This window comes from Dipodomys merriami, unplaced genomic scaffold (assembly GCF_024711535.1).
Source record: "Dipodomys merriami isolate MVZ:Mamm:240054 unplaced genomic scaffold, mDipMer1.0.p SCAF_2, whole genome shotgun sequence".
Lineage (NCBI taxonomy): Eukaryota > Metazoa > Chordata > Mammalia > Rodentia > Heteromyidae > Dipodomys > Dipodomys merriami.
In genome coordinates, this window is record NW_027203381.1 from 57468023 (window position 1) to 57480119 (window position 12097).

Genomic DNA, 12097 nt, shown 5'->3' on the forward strand with positions numbered 1-12097 from the left:
AGCATAAGTAAATGACATTTTTAGCTCTGATTTTGAGTGTCATTGTTCTGGAATGAAGTTCATTTCCTCATAAAAAATGATAATAGTGTATTTCATAGAGTTTGCAATTGAAACTTAAATACAGTATTCCTGAAGTAATCAATATATATTAAAAGTGCCTACTTAGTCATGGTGGTTTGTTTATACACCTATAAATTACAGATAGGAAGGCTGAGGCAGGAAGATCAAAGATGGGAAACTAGACTGGGCAATATGGAACAGCGCCTGTCTCAAAATGTGAAGAAAATGGGGAAGGGCAAAGAGATATCTTGATGGTAAAGCATAAATGCCTAATATTTACTTTTACTCTATATATGTATATATATATATATATGTGTGTGTGTATATATATATATATATATATATATATATATAGTGTAATATAAGTCTGATCTACTTTCAGAAAACCATTTCAGTACTTTACAATTATAATAAATTAGATACAATGTTGATTTTTTATTTTGTTTTGTTTTTTGCTGGTCCTGGGGCTCAAACTCTGAGCCTGGTGCTGTCCCTGAGTTCCTTTTTGCTCAAGGCTAGTGCTCTGCTATTTGAGCCACAGTGCCATTTTCGGCTTTGGATTAATTGGAGATAAGAAGTTCATGGACTTTTCCTGCCCAGGCTGGCTTCAAACCACAACCCTCAGATCTCAGCCTCCGGAGTAGCTAGGATTACAGGTATAAGTCACCAGCACCTGACCTTGAGTAATTATTACTATAAAAGTTTAACAAATTCTGTTATATTAATACGTGTTTTTCTTCAAAGTTGTTAACTGATTTTAGTTAAAAGTAATTGAACCCAGGTGCCAGCAGCTCTCATGCCTATAAATCCTGAGATCTGAGAATTACAGTTTAGAGTCAGCCCAGTCAAAGAACTCTGTGAGATTCTTATCTCCAATTAATCACCAAAAGTCTGGAAGTGGAACTGGAGCTGTGACTCCACATGGAGAGCTCTAGCCTTGAGCAAAATTGCTCAGGAACAGCACCCAGGCCCTGAGTTCCCCACAAACAACACAAAAAACAAAAGACCAAAGCTTATGACTATTAATTTAAAAAGCAAAAGCCAGGCCTTATGGTGAATACCTGTAATCCGAGTATTCAAGAAGCTGAGGCAGGAAGATCTTAAGATCCAAACCAGTCTGGATTATATAGCAAATCCAGGCCAAACAGGAAATCCTATCTCATTGTGCCCCATACAGTAAATAAGGCTAACAGTCTTGAGGTTTTGTGATTATTAGTTCTTCAAGGAGTTTTCTGGATACATAGACTATCTTGCCAAAGGGAAAATCACTTCTTTTTATAAATGGAATCCCCATGGAGTAGGCAGAAAAGGTTGTAGCCAGATGGAGCTAATTCTTACCCATTGTACATATCTTATAAAGTAGGGACAAAATATTATTAATGTTATAAACATATGTCCTAAATAAAATCCCTTAGCATCCCATCATTACTCTTCTTTTTTCTATTTGTGCCAATAGTGGGCCTTGGAATCAGGGGCTTGTGTTCTCTCTCAGGTTCTAGCATTTTGCTGATTACGTGGATTTAAGAGTCTCTCTAACTTTTCTGCCTAGGCTGGCTTCAAATCGTGGTCCTCAAATCTCAGCCTCCTGAGTCACCACTGGCACCTGGCCCCCATCATTCTTTTAAAGGGGATGACTTAACTATTTGATTTCTAAAGTATATTTTACGTCTTTTTTTGACAGTACTCAGGTTTGAACTCAAGGCCTTTAGCTTGTCGTCTGGAACTCTGCCACTTGAGCCATGCCTCCAACCCAGCTTTTGCTGGTTGCTTTACAAATGGAGTTTCATGGGGCTGGGAAGGTGGCTCAGTGGGAAGGTGGCTTGCCTTGCATGCCTGAGGCCCTGGGTTCGATTCCTCAGCACCACATAAGCAAAAAGAAAAAAGCTGGAAGTGGCGCTGTGGCTCAAGTGGTAGAGTGCTGGCCTTGAGCTGAAGAGCTGAGGGACAGCGCCCAGGCCCAGAGTTCAGGCCCCACAACTGGACCCCCAAAAACTAAAAGAAATGGAGTCTCAATCTTTTCTGTCCAGACTGGCTTTTGACTGTATTCCTCAGATCTCAGCCTCTTGAGTGTCTAGAAATTAATCATGATCCTCCATGCCCTACTTAACACCCAATTTTTAAAGGGACCAATTCATTTCATAGAGCAAAACACATCTATATAAATAAGATTGAAACATCACTTTAATTTAAAAGACCATTAAGGAAAAAACATATGTAATACATTAAATTTGCAGAGTATTTAAAATTAATGGCAGATATTTATTTTACATGGCTATTACATGGGGAATATAAAGAGAAATCCTTTATTTTACAAGTCAGCCATCACCTTCTGTCACACATATTTGTTACTCATATTAGCCTTAATTGCCAGAAGTTTTTTTTAATCTGAACTCTGTGTATTATTTGTGCAGGTTTTCATTTTTCAAACTTCTTTGAACAAGTTGTGATGTCTTCACTTCTTCAACCACAGTTCCCTCCTCTGACTTCTGCTCCAGTCACTACTGAAACTTCTCTTAATCAAGTCATCACTGACCTTCTTCTGTGTTAATTTGCTCGTCTCTTTTCAGTCCTGATCCACTTTGATCTCTCTTCAGAATCTGACGTTAATTGCCTTATCCATCTTGAAACTTACTCTCCTATTGGCATCTGGAATATCCTTCTCCTCATGATGGTCCTGTTTCTCCAGATCCTCTTTTTCAATTTAGTAGTTCTTCTGTATCTAATCTTTGGAGTGTTATCTAATTGGTTCACATCTCTTAGACTTGCCTTACATCTCATCTACATTCATGTTTTTAATTACTCTGTGTACCCTTGTCTACCAAGACTTTTTCATTTGCCATTCATATTTTTTTCTAGTTTACTTACATTTATTACTTGATTGTGCATCCTTTAAAAATAACAGACAAAATATTTTACATTAAAATTAATAACAATTCATATCCCAATAATCCTCTATCAAAATGCTTTCTAAACTGTCTTTTAGTAAACTTAGATGTAATTTAGGAGCACTCATTACATCTGATTATTTCCAACAAGTTTCATTTATTCCAAAATAGTTCTTTTTTTATGATTCTGACTTGATGGAAAAGTTGTCCAGAAAAATACTATACATTCTAGATTAGTCTTGCTGCTTCTGTATGGTATTCTCTAACTATGCCTCCTAGAAATTGCAACTTAAGTCTAGACATATGGCTCACTCTAGGAATCCTAGGTACTGGGTTCAAAGGGATTATGGTTCAAGTGCAGCCTGGTAAAATGTTAGCAAAACCCTATCTCAAAGAAACATCTGAGTGTGGTGGTATGTTTCTATAATCCTAGCTGCACAAGAGGCTGTGGTACAAGGATCAAGTCAGCCCAGACTCCAAAACAACCTACGTAAGATTTTATCTGAGGGGCTGGGAAGGTGGCTCAGTGGTAGAGTGCTTGCCTTGCATGCCTGAGGCCCTGGGTTCGATACCTCAGAACCACATAAGCAAAAAGGAAAAAGCCGGAAGTGGCACTGTGGCTCAAGTGGTAGAACTCTAGCCTTGAGCTGAAGAGCTGAGGGACAGCACCCAGGCCCAGAGTTCAGGCCCCATGACTGGACCAAAAAAAAAAAAAAAAGATTTTATCTGAAAAATAGCAAAAGGGCTCAGGCTATGATTCAAGTGGTAGAATGTTTACTTAGCATGCTTCACATTTCATACTTTAGTACTGACAAAAAATGACATATAAACTTGTTTCATTGAAATTAATTAATTATTTGTGACTAGAATCCACCATATATAATATATACATTATGTTGATCACATGAGGAAACACAACATGTCTAGTGTCCCATCTTCAGTGATGCAAAGATGAACTCAAAGTATAGAGGGGTGGTCTAGCATGTACAAGGCCCTGGGTCAGTCTCCATTACTGCAAAAATAATAATAGAAAAAACATTTGGGTGCCAGGAAGTATTCTGCATACTATTCCATGTATTAACTCACTTAATGCTCAGAATAGACCTGAGAATTGATACTTTTGTTTTACCTGTTGCTTTGTTTTATTTTGTTGGTCATGGGGTTTGAACCCTGAGCTCTTCAGCTCAAGGCTAGCGCTCTGCCACTTGAGCCACAGTGACACTTCCAGTTTTCTGGTGGTTAGAGATAAGAGTCTCACGGACTTTCCTGCTGGGGCTGGCTTTGAAGTGGGATCCTCAGATCTCAGCCTCCTGAGTACCTAGGGTTACAGGCGTAAGCCACTGGCGCCCCACTTGTTTGCCTGCTGTATAGATGCATAAGCTGAGGCTTGGAAAAATAGTGTGTTCAAGATCACATAGTTTAGTAAATGGCAGACTGAAGATTCAAAATGTGTTCTTGCTCCAGAGTTGATGCTCCTAACTGGTACACATACTGACTCTTTTTAGTATGTTTTTAATATTATAAATTCTGCAAAATAAAACCAGATAGTTTTCTTTTTTTTTTTTTTTTTTTTTTTTGGTCGGTTGGCCTGGGCACTGTCCCTCAGTTCAAGGCCCAAGGCTAAGTGTTCTAGCACTTGAACCACAGCGCCACTTCTGGATTTTTCTGCTTACGTGGTGCTGAGGAATCGAACCCAGGGCCTCATGCATGCAAGGCAAGCACTCTACCATTGAGCCACCTTCCCAGCCCCAGATAGTATTCTTTATGTGACTTTTTAAAATACTCTACTTTTTTCAGTGCCCTTAGCATACCTAGTTACCTATTTTCTTGCTCTCTTTCTTTGAACTTATACCTGAGTCCCTAACACACAGTGGAAATTTGTTTCTAGACTGAAAATTTCATATGGAAAATGTTGCAGCAGGGGGTTGGTACCCATCTTGGGGCTTGAACTCATGGCGTGGGCACTATCCCTGAGCATGTTTGCTCTAGGCTGATGCTCTATCACTGAGCCACAGCTCCATTTCCGGCTTTTTCCTTTCCTCAGATCTCAATGTCCTGAATAGCTAGGATTACAGGCATGAGCCACCAGCACCAGTGGCAGTTCATTTTTTTGGGGGGGGGGGGAGGCAGTGTTCATATTTTTTAAAGGGTCTCATTGATCAGGAAGCATTGTATTTATAAACTGCTTTGTTAGATAGCAACTTGTACGACTACTTAAAGGTAATTTTTTTTTTAATGTTAATATACAGCTGGGACTCGGGAATAGTTTTGAACTTGAAGGAGAATCATATAGTAACCAACCTAAACTGAGCTTACGTTTTGTCTAATAAATATTTAAGTTGCCTGGCCATCTCTGAATGTTAACTGCTAAGCTCCCAAAGTGACCATTTCATATGGAGAAAAGTGATTTCACAGCCTGTGATGGGACTTTGCTCTAGCCTCGTTCCAGTTTGTGAATCTTACCTGGTATTTATTCTGCTGTCCCTGACTAATGTGTCATGCTACTGACCATATTGATAGTTAGATTTGACCTCCAATGTACCTCACTTTTGTTTGCTGCTCAACACCAAGAACTGAATTCTATAGTTAACCATTCCATTCTGAATGCCATATTTTTTAATTCCTGATTGCTTAATAGTTTGGTTTTGATTCTGTATCATGTGCCGATCCAAATTGTCCTTACTATAATGATTCTTACTGCAGCCAGTAATTTTTCAGTTTGTTAAAACTAGACTGGCTATAAAATGAACTTCTCAAGTAGAACATATATTATGTTAAACTGAATAAGTGTCTTTCAATATAATGATCATTTGTGTCAAGTTGTTCCTACCTGTAGAAAAACTTGATGCCCTTTGCCACACTTCTTTGAGAAATAGTGATAGCTAAGAGTTAATAAAAAGCCCATCACTTCAAGGTTGGAATCAGCCCTTGTTTCTTCCAATAGTCTCCTTTCTCTCCATCATCAGGTCAAGGTTCAAGTTCTTGTTGCACTTGATCAAGGAGTAAGGGAGTTAGAATTACATTTATTCTTAAGAATATTTTATGACTATATAACAAATCCATCAACTCTCATAAGTGATAAAACTGAAGCCCTTACTCTAGTTTCAGAATTAGTTAGAAGCAGAGCCAGAACTAGAATAGTATTCTGAACACCTAGTCCCTCTGAAGAGGGATATTCTATATAATATGATGTCGTTGTACACTCTTGCTTAGCTTTTTTGATAACACTCTACCACTTGAGCCTCTACTCTCAAATTATCATTATTTTGAACTCAGATTGTTGTAATGAAGAACCTTTAGTGTTCCTCTCTCACAGAATCTCTTTACAGTATTTTAACCTTTATAAATATTCTTTGTGTAGATGTATGTATGTGTGCCATGTATGTTTATACACATACTTCCCTCCTTTTTTATACAGATAAGATACTAACCACATCCACAGTTCTGTGGATTTTACCATTTTAAAGTATGTTGGAAGCTGTGTGCCAGTGGCTCGTAATCCTAGCTACTAAAGAGGCTAAGATCTGAGGATCATGGATCAGAGCTAGCCGGCAGGAAAGTCTGTGAGACTCTTATCTCCAATAAACTACTAGAAAACTGGAAGTGGCACTGTGGCTCAAGCACTAGCCATGAACAGAACTGCTCAGGGACAGTGCCCAGGCCCCAGAGTTCAACCCCCATGACTGGAAAAAAAAAAAAAAAAGTATGTTGAAGTGGAGTTCTCACTTATGATCCTAGCTACTCAAGATGCTGAGATCTGCCGGGCGCCAGTGGCTCATGCCTATAATCCTAGCTACTAAGCAGGCTGAGATCTGAGGATTTCCGTTCAAAGCCAGCCAGGGCAGGAAAGTCCATGAGACTTTTTTTTTTTTGGGGTCCGGTCATGGGGCCTGAACTCTGGGCCTGGGCGCTGTCCCTCAGCTCTTCAGCTCAAGGCTAGCGCTCTACCACTTGAGCCACAGCGCCACTTCTGGCTTTTTTCTTTTTGCTTATGTGGTGCTGAGGAATCGAACCCAGGGCCTCATACATGCAATGCAAGTGCTTTACCATTGAGCCACCTTCCCAGCCCCCCATGAGACTCATCTCCAATTAACCACCAGAAAACCGGAAGTGGTGCTATGGCTCAAGTGGTAAAGCACTAGCCTTGAGCTGAAGAGCCCAGGTCTAGAGTTCAAACCCCATGATCGACCCAAAAAAAAAAAAAAAAAGATGATGAGATCTGTTGATTGCAGCTCAAAGCCAGCCCGATAGGAGAGTCCATGAAACTGTAATCTCCAATTAACCACCAAAAAGCCAAAAGTGGAGCTGTGGCTCAAGTGGTAGAGCAGTAGCCTTGAGCAAAAAGTTCGGAGACAGTGCCCAAGCCCTAAATTTGAGCCCAAGGACACTATTCATACACATATACACACACAAGTATTTTGGTAAAATCTTTTGCTATCTTCTGCCTGGGGGAAAGAAATGTGTCCTTTTTTTTTTTTTTTTTTCTACTTCTACCTTTATCCTGTAATGTCAAAATAAACCCTTGCCAAAACTTAAAAAATGGGGATTGGGAGAGCGTATCTTAGAAATTGTTTTGTATCGCATATATAGCTCCTTCTCCCTTTTGTTAGTATTACTGAATTTTCAGATTTTGATCTTTAAGAGCTGTACAATAATCCATTTATGAACAGGCCATAATTTAACCCATCTCTAATTGGCGGATATTTAGATTGTGTCTAGGTTGCCTTTTTTGCCATTGCAAACAATGTTCAGTGAATATGTATCTGAATACATACAGCATTCATTTATAACCTAAATTATCAGAAGTAGAATTGCTCAGTCATGAGATATGTACAGTATTAGTTTTATAAATTAGTTTATAGGGGCTGGGAAGGTGGCTCAGTGGTAGAGCGCTTGCCTTGAATGCATGAGGCCCTGGGTTTGATTCCCCAGCACCACATAAGCAAAAAGAAAAGCCAGAAGTGGCGCTGTGGCTCAAGTGGTAGAGCGCTAGCCTTGAGCTGAAGAGCTGAGGGTCAGTGCCCAGACCCAGAGTTCAGGCCCCACGACCGGACCCAAAAAATAAAAAATAAAAATAAATAAATAAAATTAGTTTATAAATTAGTTTTTAAAATTCTGTTAAAGTTGCCTTCCAAGTTTCATACTTCAGCCCAGAAATACAAAATTGCCTATTTCTCTACTCTGCCAACTCAACTTGTAAAGCTTTGCTACTATGTAGAGGACAAATGGTACCTCACAATTTTTGTTTTCTTTTTCAAAGTGGAAGATTGAGAATCTTTTACTGAATTTGAAAGCCATTGTGGGTTTTTCTATAATCCTTTGAATCCATTCAGAATTCTGATTACAAATAACAAAAACTGTTTCATCAGTTCAAACATAAAAGAAAAAAATGTGTTCAAAGGATAATTGGAGTCAGTAGCTTGTAACCTCAGGGCAAAAATTCAACAGGACCTCAAAGAAAACCAACAGGCTACTGAAAAACCTTGAAACCAAGCTGTGCTTTCTCTCTACTTTTTTTTCTTCAGTTTATTTTGCATGCCTGTATCAATTGCTCTCATTAGTCTGGCTGACCATAGCCAATCATGGCTTTGCATTTATATTTCTCAACTTCAGTCACTCAGACTAAATCTCTTGGGAAGATACAATCTCACATTTAACCACACAACCCTCTCTGTACATTTGCCTATGGCCATGGGAGCAGAATCACAGAATAGAAATTGAGTATCTAAAAACTCTAAAAACCCTAGATTGAACAGACACCCAGCATTATGTGTACATCTTAGAGGTGTAGATTTCTCCTCTTTGTTCTTTGCTCTTTCTTAAAGTGGGCAGAGTGGGAATGGAATACTTTGTTAATTGGACAATATTTAAGGGATGGTGTGTGGCTCAGTTTGTAGAGTGCTACACAGTAAGCAAAAGCATCAGGTACCGAGTTCAAATCTTGGTCTTGGATGCAAAAAAATAGACAAAATTTACAGGGGAGGATAAGCAAAGTATACTGTCCATATTATCAAAAAACCTTTAAGAGATAACACTCTTTTTTTTTTTTTTTTGTCATGGGGCCTGAACTCTTCAGCTCAAGGCTAGTGGTCTATCACTTGAGCCACAGCACCACTTCTGGCTTTTTCTGCTCATATGGTACTAAGGAATCTGAACCCAGGGCCTCATGCATGCAAGGCAAACACTCTACCAATGAGCCACCTTCCCAGCCCCAAGATAACACTCGTGTGTGTGTGTGTGTGTGTGTGTGTGTGTGTGCGCACGCGTGTGCACGTGTGCACTCATGCATGTGTACACATGTGTACACACACATGCACACCAGTACTGGGGCTTCAACTCAGAGCCACAAGCTCTTTCTAGGTTTCATGGCTGCTGCTCTACTGTTTCTGTCATGCCTCTACTTCTAGCTTTTTCCTTATTAATTACAGAGAAGAGTCTCTCAGGTTTGTGTACCTGAGCTGATTTCAAACCACAATTCTCAGATCTTAGCCTCCTGAGTAGCTTTATAGGACTATAGACACGAGCCACCAGTGTCTACTTTGCTTACACTGTTTTTGAGATAGCACTTCAGGTTTCGCCTAGGCTGACCTGGACTACAATTCTCCTATTTTATGATTCTCACAATAGCACAAGTGTATACCACCAAGCCTAGCTATTTTCTGTTGAGATTGCAATCTCATGAATATCTTTGCCTGGGCTGGCCTGTAACTTTGATCTGCCTGATCTCAACCTCTTGAATAACCGGGATAACAGCCATGCAAGAGTATCATTGCTCCGAATTGTTGTTTTTTTCTTTTTTTTTTTTTTTTTTCATGTATTTCTGGGACTTCCTGGAACCCAATCTATGTTAGGCTGGTGTTCTATTACTGAGTTCCATTTTATTTCCCTGTTCCCTCTCATCAATTTATTATTTCACTTGCATAATTGTAAGCATTTTCACATTCTGTTTCTACCAATATGTCATAAACATGTTTGCATGACATGAAGCCTGGTACATGATTTTATATACCACCACTCCCATGCACATTTAAGCTATTTTGGATTTTTAAAAATTCTGATGAACATCTTTGTGTCTCAATATTTTAAGCACACCTATAATTAGTTACTGATGATAAACTCTTAGATAATTGCTAATTTTGAAAAATAAAAAAAAATTATCAATAGCAGCTATTTCCCTAAAGAAGCCATTCTGCATGTTGCAGAATAATAGCCTGGCCACCCAAAGTGATACTGTGTCTTCAAGTGGTTTAGAAAGTAAAAGTAGATCAAACTATTGAGGGCATATTGAACAAGAACTATGAGAATAATTAATTCATTTATCTTCTGGTCTATAAATAACTATTTGCAATACAAAAATGTCATGTTAAACAGACTAAATATTTTGTGGCAATCTGCTACATCTTCTCTTATTATATGCAAAGCACTAAAACATTCACAATTATTTGACAGACATGGAATCCAAACAAAGGGAGTTTGTAGATCTTTACAACTAATCCCCTCTGCTGAGGAAGTCTCCAGTCAACAAAAATTATTCTTGTCAAAGAATCAAAAATGTTCAAGTCTGCTTAGCTGTGGTGATCTCTCCCTTAGACACTAACTTGAATGTATATAGCAGATCCTTGCCTCTGTGCCTAGTATTCATACTTTGATTCATTTGCATATTTTCTTATTGCTTCTAAGACTGACTAACCCCCCTCTTCTGATCTCTAATTTCTTTAGATAACATATTAAATTTGGAAGTATCCTTTATGAAAGTCTCATTCCACTGATTTAATGCATTTTTATTTAATCATGTGGCCTTTAGTTTTGAGTTTCTGAATGAGGAATAGGCTATTTTACTTCTTTCTTTTAATGTTGAACATTAGTTGAGGAGTCTTTCAACATTAGTTGAGGAGTCTTCCTAGTTTTCAAATTTTGTGTTGCATTTGTGTGAACAAACTTCTTTTCTGTAACACGTATTTCTGATCTTATAGTGGGAAAAGTATGCCTGACATGGAATAAGAAAATGATTCAGTTGAAATAGTTCGAATACAGAGACATACCAGTATTGCTTATATTGTTTATTTTTTAGCTTCACACTGACCAAAACTTCTAAGTCAAAAAAAGTCAAAAAAAATTTTTAATGGTAAGAGTCTTTTAACTACATGAATAAAATATCTTGGAGAAACATTTGTTTTTTCCAATCTCTTATCGTTTTGCAGGGATGGGAAGACAGTACCCATCATAGGGTGTGAGCTCAGGACCTGGGGCACTGTCCCTGAGCTTTTTTGTTTAAGGCTGGTACTCTAGCACTTGAGCCACACTTTCACTTCTGGCTTTTGGTGGTTATTGGAGATAAGAGTCACACGGATTTTCCTGCTCAGTCTGGCTTTAAACCACAATCCTCGGCTCTGAGCCTTCAAGGAAACTAAGATTATAGATATCAGCTACTGGTGCTGGGCTTCTTACTCTCTTTATTTTTTTTAATTTTTCAGAATCTTTAATAGGTTACACATTACTGCAAGCTTCCAATTTATGTTCCTCCCTTGTGTATTTTTTAATTGCGAAAAAAGTTCATATACTCCTTTAAAGGATACTTAGGTTATACTATATGAATTCTTTTTTTAGAACCAGCAATTTAATGAAAATAACAGTATTTTCTACAGTTAGGAAAAGTAGACTGGGAGCTGTGCCCAGTGACAGAGTGGTTGCTTAGTATGCATGGGTCCCTGTCTTTAATCCCCTGCACCTTAGAAAGTTGTTCTCGGCTGCCCCAATTTGCAGAGGATATAGCCCAATGGTAGAGCCCTTACCTACAGATTTGAAGCCCTGGGTTGTATGGCCAGCACTGGAGAAAAAAGGAAAATGTTTGCCAAGCATAAAGGTACAGGCCTCCCCAACACTTGGGAAACTGAAGCAGAAACATTGAGGGTTCAGGTCCAGACTGGGCTATATTAGAAGACTCTGCCTAGGAGATGGTGAAGACATTATCATACCTTAACTTTGAAATAGATATACACCCAGATATATTCAAATATATTTAGATAAATAGACAGACAGACAGACAGATAGATAGATAGATAGATAGATAGATAGATAGATAGATAGATAGATAGATAGATAGATAAGAATCATTGTAAAATGGCATTTGAAGGGCATCCTTAATAGTAATT

At 38.5% G+C, this 12097-nt stretch overlaps 1 protein-coding gene across 2 annotated transcripts in view; it reads left to right on the plus strand.

The window, feature by feature from the left end:
- Klhl24 (kelch like family member 24) overlaps positions 1-12097 on the plus strand; it is a 46930-nt gene that overhangs the window by 17114 nt on the left and 17719 nt on the right. The window lies entirely within an intron of this gene.